Source organism: Pinus tabuliformis, chromosome 5_1 (assembly GCF_031772625.1).
Source record: "Pinus tabuliformis cultivar Carrire ecotype Pingquan chromosome 5_1, CPIR1, whole genome shotgun sequence".
NCBI lineage: Eukaryota > Viridiplantae > Streptophyta > Pinopsida > Pinales > Pinaceae > Pinus > Pinus tabuliformis.
The window spans coordinates 136955391-136976271 of record NC_142305.1 but is presented as its reverse complement, the minus strand read 5'-3'; positions in this window follow the sequence as shown (position 1 = coordinate 136976271).

Sequence of the window (20881 nt, the reverse complement as noted above, 5' to 3'; positions counted from 1 at the left end):
ACCAAAAGGGGAGAACCCTTATAAAATTCTTGGTTAGTTGTCCCAAGGGGACTATGTTTATCAAATCTGTTGATGCATCTGCACAAATCAAATATGCAAGAACTTTATGTGATTTGCTGGATGTGTTTATTTTGGAGGTGGGTGAACAACATGTTGTCCAAGTCATAATGGACAATGCTGCAAATTATGTTGTTGTTGGTAGGATGCTTATGGACAGGCATCCTACTTTATTTTGGACACCTTGTGCTGCCCATTGTATTGATTTGATGTTAGAGGACATAGGGAAAATTCTCTTTGTCAAAGATATTGTTGACTCATCAAAAAGCATTACAAAATTTATATATAATCATACATCTGTGCTTAGCTTGATGAGAAGATTCACCAACAAAAAAGAGTTGGTGCGCCCCGCCATTACACGGTTTGCCACGAGTTTCATATCTCTTCAATCCCTCTTGAATTCTATGTGGGATGTGAAGAGAATGTTTCTTTTAGAGGAGTGGCATGCTTTGTCAATGAGCCGCAAACCAGAAGGAGAGGCTGTATGCAGACTAGTTTCATACCAGGAAGACTTCTGGGCGGGAGTGCAGGAGGTGTGCGTCATTACTGAACCTTTGGTAAAGGTTCTTCGGTTGGTTGATGGTGAGAAGCCTGCAATGGGCTATTTTTATGAAGCCATGGACAGGTCCAAAGAAGCCATTCGGGCCTACTATGATGATAAGGGAGATGATGGGTTTTAGAAACAACTCCTTCTATGGGGAGTGATTGATGAGCGATAGAACAACACACTCCATCGTCCCATTCATGCTGCTGGGCTTTTCCTGAACCCTGCATTTTCTTATGCATGTGGGTTTGATTTTGATGTTGAGATCATGGATGGATTCTTGTCCTGTGTCTAGAAGATGGTGCGATCTCCAGAACAACGTATAGAGATCTCTAAACAAATTGAGACATATAAGATGGCAGGTGGCACATTTGGCTTTGAGATGGCTATCACTGATAGGATGATTAAAATGCCAGGTATTTTTTAGTTTGTAACTTTGTTTCAAATTTCATTGTCTCTTCAAATTCCATTTTTTTCTTATGTTTATTTAAAATTTTATTTGTAATTTTGTTGTAGATGCATGGTGGAAAATGTATGGTGGCAGGGTACCCCTTCTGCAAAAGCTTGCCATTCTCATCCTCATCCAAACATGCAACTCCTCAGGATGTGAGCGCAACTGGAGTGTATTTAAAAAAATACACAACAAGAAGCGCAACAGGTTAACACTTAACATTTAAAATATTGCAAATTTCCAAATAAATTTTTGAATTTATTAAACAATATTTTTTATAATTATTAATTATTATTTCATGATCTTTGTACAGGTTGGAGTCCCAGCGACTTAATGACATGGTCTACGTCTACTACAATTTTCGATTGTGGGTGAGGCAACTTGAGAGGACACCTGATGTGGATGCCATCTCATTGGATGGGATTGACACCACTGCTGCATGGAGGGTTGAGGCCGAGAGGCCTCTCATGGATTCTTCTGATGATTGGTTAGTGCAAGATGTAGTGGAGGGGGAGGAGGAGCAGGAGCAGGAGGAGGAGGGGGAGCAGGAGGAGGAGCAAGTGAAGGAGGAGGAGGAGGAGGAGGAGGAACAGGAGGAGGAGGTGACATCGCCTGCCCGGGCTACCACTGCCACCAGTAGAGCATGTGGTCTACCTCCTATAGCTCCTACTTCTAGTTCTTCAACTTCTAGAGCACATCAGACTCCACTACCATTTCCACTAGCACGGGCACCAACATCTACATCTAGAGGGAAAGGGAAAGCTGTGGTTTTTTCTCGCAAGAGGGGCAGAGGAAATCAATAGGATTAGACTTTCATTTTATTATATATGACATTATGACATGATGAGATACATTATCATATTTTTTGTTGATATTTTGAGGCTGAGTTGGGACTCAGGAGTCAGGACTTACTATTCAGGGCATGATTCAATGTTATGTGTGATTTTAGCACTAGAAATGATATTAAACATCTTATATATTAGTTTTTTTTTATCATATTTATGTGTCAATGTATTTATTTTATGTTGTAGATGGTTTAGATATTAAAAAAATTGAAAATTTTTTTGAAAAAAATGAATATTTTTGTACCAAACGTTTTTTCCCGATTTTTCCAATTTTTTCCGATTCGTTCCCCGCGCCAATTTAATCCCGATCGCGATTTTCACAACATTTCCAGATATTGAACTTTTGATTGGAAAAAATCACATTTGTTGATTTTGACATACAACTTGTATTCCCTCAGCAACTCCAACACTGCCTTTAAATTATCTTCATGCTCTTCTCTAGTTTTTTAGTAAAATATAATGTCATTAACAAAAACCAATCCAAAATTACCCAAATATGGGGTGAGGACATTGTTCATTAGACACGTAAATGTGGTTGGGGCATTTGTTAGCCCAAATGGCACCACCACAAATTCGTAGTGTCCATATCTTTTCCTAAATTTTGTCTTATGGATGTCCTTGTCTTTAATTCAGAATTGGTGATAACTAGATCTCAAATCTATTCTTGAGAACATTGTAGTCCCTCTTAGTTAATCGAATAGGTCATCAACTATGGGTAATGGGTACTTTCTTTTCACTGTAGCATTGTCGGTAGTCGATCCATAACTACAATTTACCATCCTTCTTTTTTACAAATAACGTTAGGGATCCCCAAGGTCACACACTAGTTCTATTATACCCCTTATGCAACATTTCTTTCGGTTGCAACTTTAATTCTACTAATTCTTGTGTGTTCATGCAATATGGAGCTTTTGAAACTAGCACTGCATTGGAAATCAACTCAATGGAGAAGTCGATTTCCCTCTTGGGTCACATTATCAATATTTCTTCTGAAAACATATTACTAAACTACTTTAAAATAGGGTGATCCTTGATGTTGGCCTTACTTCTATCTACCTCACTGGTCACTTGGACCACATACAAGATACATCACTTCTGACTGCACTTCTTTACTAGAAACCATAAGATCTGTCTGACAAAGATAGGCTTCCTTACTCATTGCATAACTATTTATTCACCTTAATCGTTGAGGCATTCCAATGACTTGTTATAGTAATCCACCTTAACTCGTAGGACTGCCATCCAATCCATTCCCATCAACACATCATGTGAACCAAGAGGTAGAAAATTGAGGGTTATTGTTATGGGCATGCCGCTCAGCTCTAGGTGGCAAGATTCCACTTAGTTGGCCACTTTATTTTTTACTTTCGTGGCTAGTTGGACAAGCCATGAATTCAATGGGTCTTTCTTTGCAAGCTACACATCTCTTCAACTTTGGACTGATATAACTGAAATTTGAACGTGGATCAATTAAAATTGAAACATGCTTATTAGTGACCATACCTTCCATTTCGATCATCGAGGCTTGATGATTTGCTTTCATGTTGTCCAATGTTGCATAAATATTAGGTATACTTTGAGCCATATCATCCACTATTGTTTCCTCTTAGGCAATATGCAACCTCATAAATCCTTCTGGAGGTGGTTCTCTCCACATTTCCAACATTTGAATGACCTTCTCTTGGGCTCCTAGACCTCTTCTCTTGTTGTTTTGACAAGCTGATTTCTATTGACAATAGGGACATTTCATTGTGAGTCATCCCTAGCAAGAGTGGTAAAATTGATATCCTTCCCCGTCTACCTGTGCCCATATGGTTTTGGCCCTTTTCATTTAAAATCGGTCCTATCCTTTTTCTTCCAATCTAATTGGAATTCAACCCTATGTTTAGATTGATGATAATAGTACTTAACCTTTTAGATGGTGTCATCTAATGTCCTTGGCTCATTAAATTCAAACCTGTCTTGGTGGGACTAGGTAACCCATTGAGATATCTCTAGATCTTCACCTTTTCATCCTTGATAGATGGCACATACCTCAATAACTACAAAAATGTGTTAGTATAAGCATCCAAAGTAAACTTATATTCATGGAAGTATTTAATTTTGTTGTTATAGTACCTCTTAGACATGTACTTCTCATGGAAATATTTGTCAAATTTCCTCAACGATACTTCCTTTTCCCTAATTCCGTTGACATTTCTTAAATGTTCCCACGATATGTCAGTTTTGCATTTTAGGTGAAAATGGCTACCCTGGACTCCATGTTTTCAAAGTAGTGATGGAATCTAAAGTATTTCTTTAATCCCAACAACTAGGCTTATGCCTCTTCAATCTTCTCAATTTCTCCATCAAATTTAGGGGGATTTTCTTTCTTGAAATCTTTCAACATCGTTCTCTTCTAACTTCTCCTTTATTGCTGGTGTCTTCTAGTTGAAATAGTAGAAAATTCGTCATGGCTGCTTAAATCTCTCTCCAAAGTGTTGAGTGGGGTTTCTCCCCTCGTTGTCCCTTTACTTGCTTGCCCATGACGTTTTCTTGACTTTTTTCCTTCTTCCCTATTGGTTTCCAATCCCTTCTTCCATATCTATGATGGGATTTTCTTGGATTTGTGCAGGCCTAGATCACTAGCACCAAGCTAATGTTGCTTGTTTCTGTACATATCTGATAAGTTTTGTCAAATTATTGCATTCGCCTCTACTTTCCTTTCTTGGGCTCTGGCAGTATTTTCATTATCTTCCTTGCAACTTCTCAATTCAACTCTTAAGTTCCTGAGGGTATCCATCGATTCAGGGGAATTTTCCTCTAACCTATTCCCAACTAAGTCCTCTTCCTGATTATGATGGGACCTGTCAGTGTTGTATTGTACCATCATGTTTCACATTCCTTTATTTCTTGCTAGAATTTGTGTCATCTTATGTGACGTCACACACACAATTTTTAGTTAATCTAGTATGAATATAGTAAGTTATCACCTTGGCCTGTCAACACTGAATTTGTTCACAAGGTAAAAACCCGTGTTAGTCATACATGCTAAAGAAAAAGGACACATCAATATTATATTAAGGCTAGAAACCACATCAACTATAAAGAAAAAATCACCATATACAATAACTAAGCTGTCATTTTAAATTTTGTGAGTGAAGAACTTTAATTCCAGTGTTGAACCTATGCTCTGATACCACTTTGTATCATGGCTCCCACCTCATTCACGTGGTTTATGTCTGGCCCTCCAAGTAACACTTCCCCTTCCATCCCCTTATGGATTCTTGGGTCAAGGAAGGTGTTACCTATTTGATTCGATCTCCAAGGATTGTTATGAAGATGGGGTTAGATTTTTTTTTAGTTATGCTAGTCTACATAATTAAATTTCAATACCACCATATTTTCAACTCGTCGAGAGCTTTCCGATAATATAAAATTTACCTAGATCCAAGTCCTAGATCAAAAGTTATTCCCATTTGAAGTTTTGGCCTATTAAAAGAGGCCATGTCATCGTACTACTCACATGGATCCCTTGTGGCCTCCACTAGGATCTCGTGACCTTGATATATCATCATTAAGAGGCCTACAATCATGGACACAATAGAGGTCTAGGTCTATGTCACACTAGAGCGACCACACCTTCACATTATCGCCTGTTGCAAGGCACCATAATACATAATCAAGCAGTGGGTTGTCTTTCAGTGGACATGGTTCCATGGTTGGAACCATTTCCAGACTAACTAACCCTTGTCGACGTCATCTACCAAGGTGTTAAGGGTTTTCTTGGTGGAGGTCTTCCAGTGACAGTGTTCCACGACAGGAACCATAGTTGGATGACCCAACTCCTTGTCCCCCACCCATCAGCAAGGATGCAAAGCACTAAGGATCTTAGAAGTGGTAATGACTTGACCTCATGGTTCCATGAGAAAAAACCTTAGCCAAATTGGTTGTCCCATTATCGACACACCCACTCACAAAGTTTAAGGTTCACAACATTAACGATGGGCAGTGACAGGGTTCCATGTCAAAACCATGGCTGGATCAGATCACACTTCGTTGACACTACCCGTTAGTAAAGTTAGTAAGACTTAAGGTTGTTGATGGTGGGTGATCTTTTGATGACAAGGTAAAATCACAATCAAGTTAAGATATAGGTGGATAATAAATTATAAAGAACGATGGAGATAATTACCTATTTTTCAACTGTTACGAACAAAATTCATACACACACGAGTTAAGTACTCCACAACACTTGGAATATGATGACGTCCATTGAGGATAAAAATATATATCGAATAGTATATAAATAATTGATATGAGATTATGGTATTGTTACAAATGAGGACCCTCTTATATACCTATACAGATGCCCTTTCATGAATGGTCATGTCCTTAGAGCCATGCCTCTTCTATACTAGTCACTAATTAATCATTATTATAATTGCTTTTAGTATTTCCATTTAAATTAGTTTTATATAAATTATATTCATAATGTTGCCTTCCTCTTCACAAAGCTTTGCCATAAATGCTTATTGTTGACAAGGCATGGCATATGTTTCTTTGTCTTGTAATCTATTCACATCTTCCATAATTCTTCAATTTGTCATCTTCGACAATACAAGATGATATGACCCTTTAAGTGATAAACAAAAATGTTAAATTGAGAAGGGATCTAACCATCCTAAATCAATCTTATGTGGAATCTTTCGGTTCTTGGAAACTTGAGATGAATTGTTATCACGAGACTGGATTATGGTTACATTGATATTCTTTGGAATATAAGTCACTTATTTCTGGTATGAGTGATATGGATTTATAGACCAACAGAGATGTCTACTTTTAAAATATGGGTGTATATAAAGAGTTCTTGTTATTTTATTTTCCCTTATCCTATTTGTGGCGATTTCTTGATTTACTTGAAGTATTTGATTTCCTTCATGTACTAAAGTTGCTTGGTTAAATGTGGGATTTTCATTTGAAATTTCCATCTTTTGAACTATAACATCTGAATATGTTTTTACTTTATTTGGGATGTTGTCTTCCTACGTTGTGATATTGAATGGATCTGTATTCATTCCCTTTTCTTCAACTTGGACTATTACGTCTGAAGATTTTGAATTTTTTTTCATGATAAGTTCTTCTAATTTGTTTTTCAATGATCTTTTTGTCATTTTTAAGTTTCTTAATTTGCATCAATAACTTATCGTCGTGGTCCTTGAGGCGAGTAACTTCTTTGTTTTTGTTTGCGATAATATTTTCAACTTCTTTCTGCATATTTTGCATTGCCTTCTGGTTTCTTGAAGAATTACTTTGAGATATCTTTTACGTCTTCTGGTGTTACTGAATCTGGCTTCAATGTAACATTTTGTAGCATTATTTTTTCATTTTTGTAGGAAAATGTCAATAACTTCTTTTTTGTATTTAGGATGAAGGACCCTAGTGATTCCATCCAGGTTGAACTAAAAATTATATCACTATTCTCACAAAATAAGGTTTTAACAATGAAATGCGAGACGAAAGTATAGTCTGCAATGCTTAGTTGTATATTGCTTATGTCATATTTGTTTTATTCATCGAATCCATCTTTTCAATTGTATTCTATTCAGGAATCACTAATTGGTTAGCACATTCAATATTAACATAATTAATCTCTTTGGTAGAATTGATAGAGATTATAATATCCTTTCTCGCAAGTGATCCTTTGATTTTAAATAACACACTCTTAAGGTAGACTATCCCTCTTGCAGACAAGACAAATCTCCCTAAATCTCAAATGAAATCTAGTAACAAACAAGAAAATAATTGCTACCTTTCCTTAACTTATGATTGATTGAAATAAGTAATATGCGAGGGATCCCTTACCGGTTTATCGAAATTCCTGTCGAAGTCCCTTTAGTGCCTTCACAGGCGGCTTCTCCTTGATGCTTTATAGATCGTTCCAAAGCTTTCCACAACTTCTCCATGATGTTTCGAAGGAGATCTACATAGACATAGACACACAAAGGATCAAAACATCTAGTATATAGAATAAAAGATAAATGAAACACTTAACTCAATATATATCATCAATTGAATCAATAACCTATCATAACCTATGTGAGTGATCAACGAATCCCACAAATGATATCAAAGAAGACATGATTAGGAAGGAACAATTGTTTTTTTATTAAATAAAAGGGAGAAAAAACTTACAACCTCAAAGCCTTGATGTTACAAGCCTCTTCTCACAATCTCCAACCTTCTCCTTGGATTAAAATCCTCCTAGCCTTATTTCTGCAGCATAAGCCTACCTTCAAATGGTCCTCTTCAATCCTTTGGCTTGTGTTTTATTTATAGGCCAAGAGAAGGAGTTTTGGGATCCTCTTCTTAAGGGATGAGATCCAAAAATGGTGGTAAATGGGTTCCACAAAGAGAGGGAAGTAGCTCCATGATGGGAGGGATCAGGCTTGAGTAGTAATCCATTCGAAGCTTTTAGTTGGGAAAGATTCAACTAACAAAGCTTCTAGACTTTACTTTTTGTTTTTACTTGCATTAAGTCATGTGCGTAGGCCATAGTGTAAGACATAGTGCACTTTTGTGCAATTTCTAATGGACTCTTTTGCGTATGCACAAAAATAGACTAGGGAACTATAGGAAGCCAAAAATAGGTTTTTGAGCCTTGAGATCTAGGAATTTCATTCTCTTTGGGATGGTTTGGGTTCTAGCCTTGCAGGGGGATGCATTGGAACACTTTGATGGATAGTGAAAGATCCAATATGATGGTTTTTTGCGTAATGCGACAAAATGACGTGTAACATATTGCCCCATAAAGTGCAAAATCATAAGAGATGTTTGATACCTGAAGCGCTTTATCATGCCAAGGTTTAGGTTAGAGACCATAGTTGTAGACTTGAAACAATCAATCGAATGTTATAATGCAATATAAAATCATCATTGAGGTAGGCATTCCCATACTCAGAGTATAAATGTCTCAAAGAACTAGTACAAAAATACATTTGAAGATCCATGACAACAAAAGATATAGTATGGATGCAGCCATTAATGGATCTATGTTTACAATCATGACTATTTAATAACTCCACGCAGCCTAGATGGATGAAACTAGGTCCGGGGTCTTGATCTCCATCTCTCGATCCATAGTATGAATCTAGCCATGTGAGTGAATGTCTCGTAGTCGAACATGGTAGAAACCACTTGATTACTGGTCAATGATGTGAATTGTTAACAAGCATGAGAGAAACCACCAATAATGGCAATGGTTCTCAAGGTACCTCTAGTACAATCTATGAAGTGTGAATAGATGTGCTGATCTCGAACACTCATAGAATCATTCAATCGAAGGTCAATGATAAGAACCTGTCATCGAAGGCGAGAAACCTACCATTAAGGCATGCAGGCTCCAAGGTACTGAAGGTTTCTAGATCAACTTCCTAGATAGTAAGCTAAAGTCGATAGGAAGTGACCTACCACAGGAAGGCCTACAACACGAAACTCATGTCAAGTTTTGAAGAACAACAATTTGGAGTAATCTAGGATTGACTCAGGGATGGTTGACGCTATTGAAGGGTATGAATTGCAAGGTAATTTCAATTGAAGTTGGAATTCTCTTGAACATACCAGTAACACGACATTATAACTTGGTGGAATTTGACTAAAAAATAATACTCAAACCAATTGAAGACTTTCAATGAGGTATGGTCAACTGAGAGGCAAATGGATTTTCCAACCCGGACACAAAAGTGACAAAGTGTCATGTTCAAGAGCGACATACTGCCTTTTAAAATATAAACAAAAGTTCTTTCCCAATTTTCCCCCACCATTACTGGCAAGTACCTCTTTATTTTTGCACAAGATTGAGGAGGATATTAAGATATGCTTTTCCTTTAAGCTCATCCTTCAGAGTATTTTTAATGAACCCTAGGAAGGAGTGGTTCGGTGTCGTCATGATTGATGAGTCCCGCTCTGTTTAAGTTTTACGAGTCCAGTGAAGGGGAAACTCGATGTCATTTTCATGTTTAAAGAGTTTGAAAAGACACAAAAAGAAAACTCGTTCAGTTCTTTCAACGTAAAATTTTAACAAGGAAATCTCATTCGATTCTTTCAACGTACAATTTTAACGAGCCTGGAGAAAGTGAAGCTTGGTGTTTTTCAGTTTCAGGGAGTTAGGAGAAAAAACATAAGTAAACTCCACAATGTCTTTTTTCATAAATTTAGTCCCTTAAGCCTGAAAAAGGGTAAAATAATGCAGGAGAGACTCTATTGACCATGATTAGTCAACGTATACCTTTTTCGTAAACGGGGTAAACTTATACAGAATAGACGATTTTTCATTTACTTTCACGAGTTCGAATAGTCAAGTACTTGATGATCTTTTTGTTTTTAGGGAGTCTAAAAAGGGCTTAAAGAGAAGTCGTGGTTTCGTTTTTTTCATAAGTTATTAATGAGTTCTAAAAAGTGATAAAAATGTACTCATCGCCAAAATGATTCATTTTCGTAAATAACCTGCGTTCTACACATTTAAACTCAAAAATTATGGTCACTGCTCAAAAATATAGTAAAAACATTAAAAATTTGGATTTGAGAGGCTAATAGGCAAAAAGATCTTTTAATGGGCCTAAAAAATTATAAAAAAGTAAAAACTTTCTACCATTTGTGGTTTTTTACCATTTGAGAGTGATAAAGTGCATTTTCCACCAAAACTTCAAAGGTAGATCTTGGGCAAACCGTTGGACCAAATCACGAGCCGTCTTTTCCAAGTAAACAATCTCTCTGAGATCTTCATTTTCATTGTTTTTATTTTTTATTTTTATTTTTTTGTAGGGGTGGGTCGGGGGGGGGGGGAGAGTTATCAATTAAAAAATCGCCCTCGACGTGTGCAATTCATCTTCATTGGCCTATGCACACTGTCTAATTTTTTAACACCGAAAAACGAGATTTGTGAGGTTTCTAGGGCTAGAACCACGCAAATCTGCACTAGTTTTCAAAAGCCGCTACAGACAACGTCGAGGCTTTGAAAAATTCATTAAATATGCCATTTTTTTTTGCAAAAAATTACCACAACGTTTTCTAATGATCCTCCATGTTTATTTGAAAGTTTTTGAGCTACAAAAATGTTGTGGAGAGAGAGTTAACACAAAGAATAAGATATAGCTGCTTTGAACCATCCAAAAATGTTACAGGCTCTGAGGAACTGTGGCCTGTATAAATTTTTCACAATTACAGGCATGAAGGCCCAGCTAGATTTGCTGGAATGGATGGTGAGAAAGTGGAATATACAGGAAGAGTGCTTTGTGATCAGAGACCATATACTCATTATAGATGCGAATGGCCTCTATTTATTTTCTGGGCTCCCACGTCATGGAGTGGAAATTTCTCTGTATGGACATAGATGAGGTGGTGAAACAACTGTCACCTATCTAGTGCAACATTGCTTTCAAGGAGATGCACTCAAATATGGGAGAATTGATATCAAAACCATTGAGAGGCTTCCTTTGAGAGATATTGGCTTCATTGTTCCACGATTATGTGGGAGTGCAAAACTTCACTTGCTCACCAAGGCTCAGATGCAGATTTCCGTAGAGTGCTTGTAGCCTACAATATTCAACTAGTGTGAAGGGGTAGTTGCCAACCTGAAAGGGAAACTAACTAGAGTGAAAACCAACAAACTCAAGAATTTTGGGTATGGTGCCTTTGTTATCTCGTTCACTCTAGAGAGGATCCCCCTTCTTGCCCCATAGGTAGCCATAGATGGAGGAGGACCGTGAGATCCTTGCATGTTGAAGTGGGTCACATTGATGGCACGCCACGGAGGTGGTGAAGGCCCAACGATTCAGTATACTCCTGATTTATTTGGATGGATGGAACATCAAATCATCATGATTGAAGACTTTCCATATGCAGGCATGGATTACACAGGTGATCCAGATATGCCACTACCAACTGGAATGCAGTGGGGTGACCTAGGTAAAAAACCTAACATTTTGGTTGTTTTTGAATTTTTTGTGTTTTGGCATCCAAAACTAATTATTCGAAATGATCAGGCAGACGTGGGCCCAATGAGACCAATAGGACTACACTGATTTGACAGGCATAGTGAGTAGCTAGTAGCTCTCGCAGTACAGAACCCCGACGTAGCAAAGGCATTGATTGAGCTGGAGCATAACCTAGAGAGGTTGACCCTAGACATCCCATATGTTGGGATTGATGATATACCTCTCTGTTATTAGAGGCACATCAAGGGGGTTCCTAGACCGATTATTCATTTGCTACGATGAGTAGCTTGCGCTATTGTCTGCTACCATGATCATCATGTGTAGCTGTTAGTCTTAGGGCTAGATTTTATTTTTTGATGATGTATTGACATGTTCGGATAATAAAGGCCATGAGGCCTCATGTCTTTGGATGACATTTTGTAAAGGCACACTTTTTACAAACATTTTAACTAATGAAAACTACTACTTTTATCTCAGTCTATCTCGTACAATATATGGATGAATATTGTTTTTGCTTTCTTATAGATGTTACAAATTAGCCAATGCATCAATAATGAAATGTAACGCAAGATAAATAGGAGAAGTAGTAGAAAATTGTAAAAAGATGCTAACAATTTGTCAAACACAAAACATAATTACATTGTACCCATGAAGAGGCACATGCCCCCCCATCTTTGTTTGATCTGCTTAAGTAAATGGTAAATTACTATTAGGCAAATGAAATAAAGGTTTATTGATAAAATAACATAAAAGACTTGTTTCATTTTTTAACGAGCTTGAAATAGAACTATGCTCATCGTTTATTTCATTTTTTAGTGAGGTTGACACAACAAAAGAACCATCCTCAGAGGAACTTTATCTCATTTTTTAAATGAGGTTTACACAATAACAAAAGCATCCTCACAACCACTTGTTTCATTTTTAATGAGGTTGACACAGTAATAGAAACATCCTCTCAGGCACTTGTTTGATTTTTAATGAGTTTGACATAGTAGAAGAACCCTCACAAGTATTTGTTTCAATTTTTAAGGAGATTGACAGAGTAAAAGAACCATCCTTAGGAGTTGTTTCATGTTTATGCGAGATTGAAACAAAAATAACTATGCTCTTAAGAACCCATTTCATTTTTTAACGAGGTTGACACGGAAAAAGAACCATCCTCTCAGTGACTTGGATCATGGCTTCCATTCGGAAGAAACACATGCCAAGGGATATTTCCCGACCATGGCTTCCATTCGGAAGAAACACATGCCAAGGGATATTTCCTGACCATGGCTTCTGACAGACCTTCATCAAAAGGAAGAATAACTCTCTAGAAAGAAGACATGTGAAGAGAATCAAAATGGGTAAGAAAATCCATTTCAAAATCTCCCCTAAGTTTCCCTATGCCAATTACCGGATCTAAGTCATAAGAAGTCGGGAAAATAGTGAAAGGCTTGCTTGCATCGATAACTGAAAACACGGGACTGGTTGCCACATAATTAACCCATGGTGGGGTGTATACCACTTGCATATAAGGAACACTGAGGGATGGCAGATGATAGGTACTCGAATCAAGACCAACTTACGAAAGTTGGTCAATCATCATAATGTTTCCATTGTGATGGAAAGACATCACTCGAAAGAGTATGGACATGACAATGTTCATGGCATAGACATCGTTTAGTCAACTTAATGCTCTTAAATTGTAAGCATAAATTATCGAACAAGGCAGGTAAACTGATGAAGTACAAGTGCATTGTATGTGCTAGAAGTTACTTATGTCGTTAATGTGTTTATGTTATGGTTAATGTCTAAATCTAGAATCAATATGGAAATGATGTTACTGTCTATATTAGAGTATTATCCTTGAGATCTGTTAGCTAGTTATTCTAAAATTAATCTTAATTGAATCAAACTTTGTGGGATGGTTGAATAGTGATCCTAACTCTACTTTGTTAGACTGTTTTTTATTATGTTTGGATTTTTATGTTGCAACCAAACTAGACTAACTATGAAAGCATGGAATGATGTAAAGGAGATCTAATTTATTGAATTGGAAAATGAATGATGCTTGAATTCAGTTGCTAAGAAAAGACTGTCACTCTTAACTATTGCAGCTTCACTCAATGCAAAAGTAAAAACAAGAACGAGATTGATAAGCTATGAAATAACCAAACTGTGAAATGAAATGACTGAATTATACTAGGTAGAAAGAAAATGAAATGATCAAGTTATGCTAGGTATAAAGCAAATGAAATTACTGATGCAGATGTCAATTTAATCGCGAACTCCATTGGACTGCATCCTAAAACATAAAACAAAGCATCCATAATTTAATTCTAAGAAACCAAAGAAAATCTATTTGCAGTGAGTCAAAGACCTGATCTGCATGCAGGGGCCCTCCATGAGGCAGTCAACAACTTTAATCAATGCAACATGAAATGTATGAACCAAGATTTATTAATCGGAAAATAGTTTTAACAGGATGCTTTCAAAATTACATACAGCAGCGTGCACCAAAACATAGAGCGACCATTGTTCTTATAACGTTTTCTTAATTAACAACATGATAAATTCAAGCCTAAGTATCTTCATTACAATCCTTATCAAACCAAATCATATCACTTAATCATCGATTTTCTATTTGAAAAAGAAAATCAATAATATTTCGTGAAAGTCGGCCTCTGTTCCGACACATTATCTTGTTGTTGACTGCCATGGTTGACCACGTTGTAGTGCGATTTTCTTGACGGATTGGTTCGAGTAAATAGGAAGAAATCCATGAGAGGGTCATTCTTCATATACCCATATACTTCTTTGCTGAGCTAGCGCACTCGAACCCTGTCAACAACCGAAGTAGTTGCAGATCTATGGATTAGCTGCAAAATCAGGTCAATTCCATAGTTGAATGCAAACTTTAATAAAACAATAAGGTATACGGACAAAATATGAAAAATAGGACATATATGTGCTTACGTTAACAAAACCTTACTTTTATTGCCTTTATTTGGATGACAGGAATAGGAAAAAGGAGGAAATATGGCAAAAAGGGGTGTCAAGGTAAAGCAGTTATTGGACTCTACGGACATAATCTCGCCCATGGAAAAAATTGAAATTCAAGGGGCCTTGGATCGTTTATGGTTCTATTAGAAGACAAAAGATTATGTGTAACATGCACAAGTTGAGGGAACCCAAAGCTTGCCAAGCGGATGAGGACAAAATAATGATAGAGGCACCTTTATCTACATTGGTGTGCTGCACATTCTTACCATATGCTTTCACAATGATTTGGAAAGGGGTGGAAGAAGGAAGATGAGGTCTTGTCAGTCTACTCCAATCAAAGGAAATAGCCTCATTACTTGGAGGGGGGTCAATGGAAACAGATGAAATTCCCCCATGTGTAGAAGAATATGAAGTAACAAGAAGAACTTGAGCGGTATTATTTTCACTCTCTAAAGGGAGAGTGGGATCAACTGAAGATGGTATCAAGTTGACCACTTGATCAGACAATGGTTCATCAATGTGAGTGATGTGTATTTCACTCTCCAATTAAAGAGTGGGATTGAATGTACTTGGAATTAGATCAATCACTTCGTCAACTAACGGTAGGTTGGGATAAAGTTTACAATAACCAGTTGGAACTTGTTGTTGTGGAACGATAAGTTTTTCCAACAATTTTGAGGCTTTGTCCATATGAGGGCAAAGATGATTACGATGAATCCCTTTGCATAAACTACAAGGAAACCTAACTTTACCTTTTTTCACAGGAACCTCACAATCACTGGTTGATGGATCAACAATAGGTTGATAAGAATTTTTTGACCATACCTCCAAGACCTCAGGAATACCAGGACAATCAGTAATGAAGTGGTTGCCCTTAAAAATCTTTCCAAGGGTATCTAGGCTTGCGGTGCATGTTGGAAGTTTCCTCAACATTACCAATACTTATAGCCATGGTTGGTTGGTTGAAATATTTCTTATTTTGCTTCTTCTTCTTCTTCTTAGTCACTTGGTTACTAGCATCAAGGATTGTACCAAGCGAAAAAGAAGGAAGGGAGGAGGACATGTTGGATGAAGAAGGTAAAGGGTCAACATGAGGTTGGTGATGTTGAGATGGTGAACTCGGTTGAGGTGGAATAGTTTGGGTATTTGGGATCAAAGAAGTTGAAAACAACCACATTGGCAAACCTATCGTGAATCCAGGAAGTGACAATGTAGCCATATAAGGAGGACCGACATTTGCAAAGTCAGGAGAAGGAATAGGATTCCTGTTAAAAGGGGTTTCTTTATCGGTATCTTCCAGCATTGTTGTCATTATATTAGACTTAGATAAATTTACTATCAATATTAACAATTGAAAATCACAATCCACACCTAAGGTCTGTAACAAGTAGAAATGCGCAAATAACATGCGCTAGTAAATCTAAGGAGTCAAACCATGCAAGCAAGCTTTTCACAGTGAAATCACTAGTTGGTGTTGAAACCTAATGTTGCAAAGATAAATGTGAAAAGTGGCTAAAGATAGAGCGGGTGGAACCAATTACATTGACAACCAGCTTAATGTACACGATCTGGTGCAGGTAATCTTCACTTATGCCATCTCGAGTGAAGAATGCCCTCCAAAAAGGTCCAAGTGATTCTAGCCAATGTATATTCCAGGTACAACAGAGACTTCCCCTCCACCATCACCTCAGGTAATAGCCCTAAGATTATGGTCTCTAAGGTTACCACTTAAAACAATTTAACCTAGGGGGACAGTCACAGATCAAACGTACATGCAAGGGTAGAGTAACAAAGCTCAATCCCCTTGAAAATTCCTTAACATGGTTAATTTGAGGTTTACTTCCAAGTGACTCCCAAATACCTTTCGACACCGTTTTTAATACGTGTAAATCACTCTATCGTAACCAATGAAGTGGGGTTGATCACTCCACTGGGTTTGACATGATCTCATGCTTAACTCCTTTGTAAGGGGAGCTTCCTAGAGCCAAATTGCAGTAAATGGATTTACTCCCTATTGCAAGATGCTAATGTTTGTTTGCAACTTTGGAAAGTTAACTCATTTCCCTATTCCAAAGCCCTACAACCTGATCTAATGTAGGTGGAAAAGATCCCTAAAATAATAAAAATTTCTAAATTAGGTAAATGGAAGTGAAACTCATGGTGCTATGAGTTGACACAAAACCTTAATTGAATCGAAGATGAAATTGTAATCTTTTCTTTTCGATGAATAATAACTAAAATAAGGGAAGAGGTTGCATTAACTTTTCAAAAATACAAGAATCAATGAATCAGCAAAACACACAATTATTGGTTCTTCTTCGAGAAATGCAACCTACATTCGTCAAAATCTATGTTACAAAAAGCAAAATTTTGATCTTATCAACTTCTCTCATACCCATGAACACACAATGAATTCTTTCTTCAACAGACACAAACTATAATTTTAATTTGACATACTGAGTTATAAATCACTGTAATCAGAAGATTGTATTGTCCTATAGAGATAAATAATCAATATTCACTTTAACAAAACAACAAACTCCTAATCACAAGTGTTGCCTTTAAAAACCCTAAAATTTGCTAATACTAATGACACTTTGCAATTTAGAAAACAAAGTACTTAACCCAATGCTTTGACACAAAAAAAAAGGATCGACTCAAACTAGCCAACAATGACTAGTCCTTTCGTTGATTAATTAGCAATTCACCAGATCAAACTTCAAACCCTAATTTGCAAAAGTAAAGAATTATTCAAAAAGGCAACCCCAAAATTCAAATCGAAATAAGGAGGAGATTTCTAGAAGGTAAACAAGTGTAATTAAATAGGAAAAACAAAAATTTATGGTATTGACGAAGAGAAAAGTGAAATTTTAAAAAATTACAGGTATGTGCACATGCAATAGATCAATCCAGTTCGCATATGCACTGTTGTAAAGGAAAAATTGCGCAAAAATACACTCTGCGCCTAAAGATAAAGTGCGCATAGCATGAATTTTTAGAAAAAAAAAATAAAAACAAGTCAAATAAATCATAAAATCCAGATTTTTAGTATTTCCAAACACTTAGAGAGGGATATGAAAAAAGGATCAATGGTCAAAACAAAGAGAACAATGGAGAGTGAGATGATCCCCAGTGGAGTCTCCAATTTGTTAAGGAAAACTAATCCCTCTTGCGGACAAGAGGGATCTCTTGAATCTCAAATGAAATCTAGTAACAAACAAGAAAATAACTACGATCTTTCCTTAGCTTACGATTGATTGAAACTAGTAATATGTGAGGGATCACTTACCAGTTCATCGAAATGTCAGTGGAAGTCCCTTTAGTGCCTTCCACAGGTGGCTTCTCCTTGATGCTTTAGAGATCGTTCTAGAGCTTTTCACAACTTGTCCATGATGTTTCGAAGGAGATATGCATAGACAGAAACACACAAAGGATACAAGCATCTAGTATATAGAATAAAAGATAAATGAACACTTAATTGAACGTATATCATCAATTGAATCAATAACCAATCATAACCTATGTGAGTGATCAAGGAATCCCACAAATGATTAAAAAAAAAAAATTGATTAGGAAAGAAAAATTGTTTTTTAATTAAATAAAAGGGAGAACAAACTTACAACCTCAAATATTTGATGTTACAAACCTCTTCTCACAATATCCAACAATAACCAATCATAACCTATGTGAGTGATCAAGGAATCCCACAAATGAAAATATATAAAATATATATATATATATATATATATATGATTAGGAAAGAAAAATTGTTTTTTAATTAAATAAAAGGGAGAACAAACTTACAACCTCAAATATTTGATGTTACAAACCTCTTCTCACAATATCCAACCTTCTCCTTGGATGAAAAGCCTCCTAGACTTATTTTTGCAGCATAAGCCTACCTTCAGATGGTCCTCTTCAATCCTCTAGATTGTGTTTGATTTATAGGCCAAGAGGAGGAGTTTGGGATCATATTCCTAGGGATTAGATCCACAAATGGTGGGATAGGGGTTCCACAAAGAGAGGGAAGTAACTCCATGATGGGAGGGATCATGCTTGAGTAGGCATACATTCAAAGCTATTAGTTGGGAAAGATTCGACTAACAAAGTTTCTAGACTTTACTTTTTATTTTTACTAGTGTAAGACATAGTGCACTTTTGTGCAACTTCTAATGGACTCTTTTGTGTGTGCGCAGAAATGGACTAGGGAACTGTGCACGAAGCCAAAAATAGGGTTTTGAGCCTTGAGATCCAGGAATTTCATTCTCTTTGGGATGGTTTGGGTTCTAGCCTTGCAGGGGGATGCCTTGGAACACTTTGATGGATAGCGAAAGATCTAAATGATGGTCATTTACCTAATGCGACAAAATGACATGTAACAAAACTAACACTTTTACTATAAGTTTTAATGAATCTTCCATTATTAGTCTCAATTTTACTATTTTTAGAATGAGCTTTGGGGTTTAAAAGTAACCCTTTTTTTACATCACATGGGGGTAGCTCAATTGGTGATCGAAGTAATGTGAAATCTGTGAAAACTGAGAGATCCAAGGTTCAAACGCCCCGGTTGTGGTCCGGTTTACTGAGAGGAGGACAAGTCGTAGACCCCTATAATCTCTCTTTTATAAAAAAAATCACTTTTTTTTTAAATGTTTTTTTTTTCTATAATTTTTGTTTTGTTTATATATATATAGATATACATATACATATAATCTTCTTACACACACACACATATATATATAATATTATTTTTTTCTTTCTTTTTTTATGGCCAAAGGCATGGCAACAAAATGGAGAACCTTCAAATAAATGTTTTGTGGCTAAAAGCCTCAATTGCAATAACAAAATTTTTTATGAAAGTTGATGGCCAAAGGTCCAATCAGATTGGCTCTGTGCAACAATTGAGTGGCCAAAGGATCGAACAACTCTGATACCAAATGTTACGAATAAATTTCGTACACAGATGAGTTAAGTACTCCAAAACACTTGGAATATGAAGACATCCATCGAGGATAGAAATGTATATTGAATAGTATATAAAAAATTTGATATGAGATGACGGAATTGTTACAAATGAAGGCCCCCTTATATACTTAGGCAAGTGCCCTTTTATGAATGATCATGTCCTTAGAGACATGCCTCTTCTATACTAATCACTAATGAATCATTATTACAATTTTTAGTATTATTTATATTTACATCATTTTTCTATAAATTATATTGATAACAACATTAGGTTTTCCCTTTCTCTAAGATACCATCTTGTGTTCCACCACGAATGGAGTTTCAGTTGAAAGACTATGCAACATAGACCACTAAAATCTAACAATATCCATAGAAGCCTTGAATTATTGATAGGCCACACAAGGTTACAACCCATTCACAGGTAGATTTACCTTCTATCTCTCCATACTAAGAAACATCAAATCATTTAAGATTAATACAAGTTGTAGTCATGGTAATAGAGCAAGTGTGCATAAACCCATAACTTATCATATTATTCATAAAGTAAATACATGCCAACACACTCCATGCATATTCTCAAATCATTGCACATAAATTAGTCTACATATCAAGAATATAAAATTGAACTAACCACTTGAATCGTTCATCTCGATCATTGATAGTTCTCAACCATAGTAACTAATGAAGATACATAAATACACACTTTATCAAACTATTCATGAACGAGTTAGTGGACATCAAAACTCGGAAAATCATCCAGTTCATAATGCATAAGGTAGCCTACAAATCAAGAGTATAATAACAAACTCCACAGTCCAAGTATCCATTACAATTATAGACATATATGATAACTCGTCAATCTTGAGCATAACAATGAATCCCAAGTAATCATTCATGAGCATACATGACCTCACATTAGTCTTAAGTATAATAAGGAATATCACAATCCATAGTCTAATATGCATGAAAAATTATACTTATGTATGCATGTTTAAATGGTTGACAACTGAAGGAGGGACTTCCACTCTCCATCCAACCATAGGCCAACTACATTGCAACT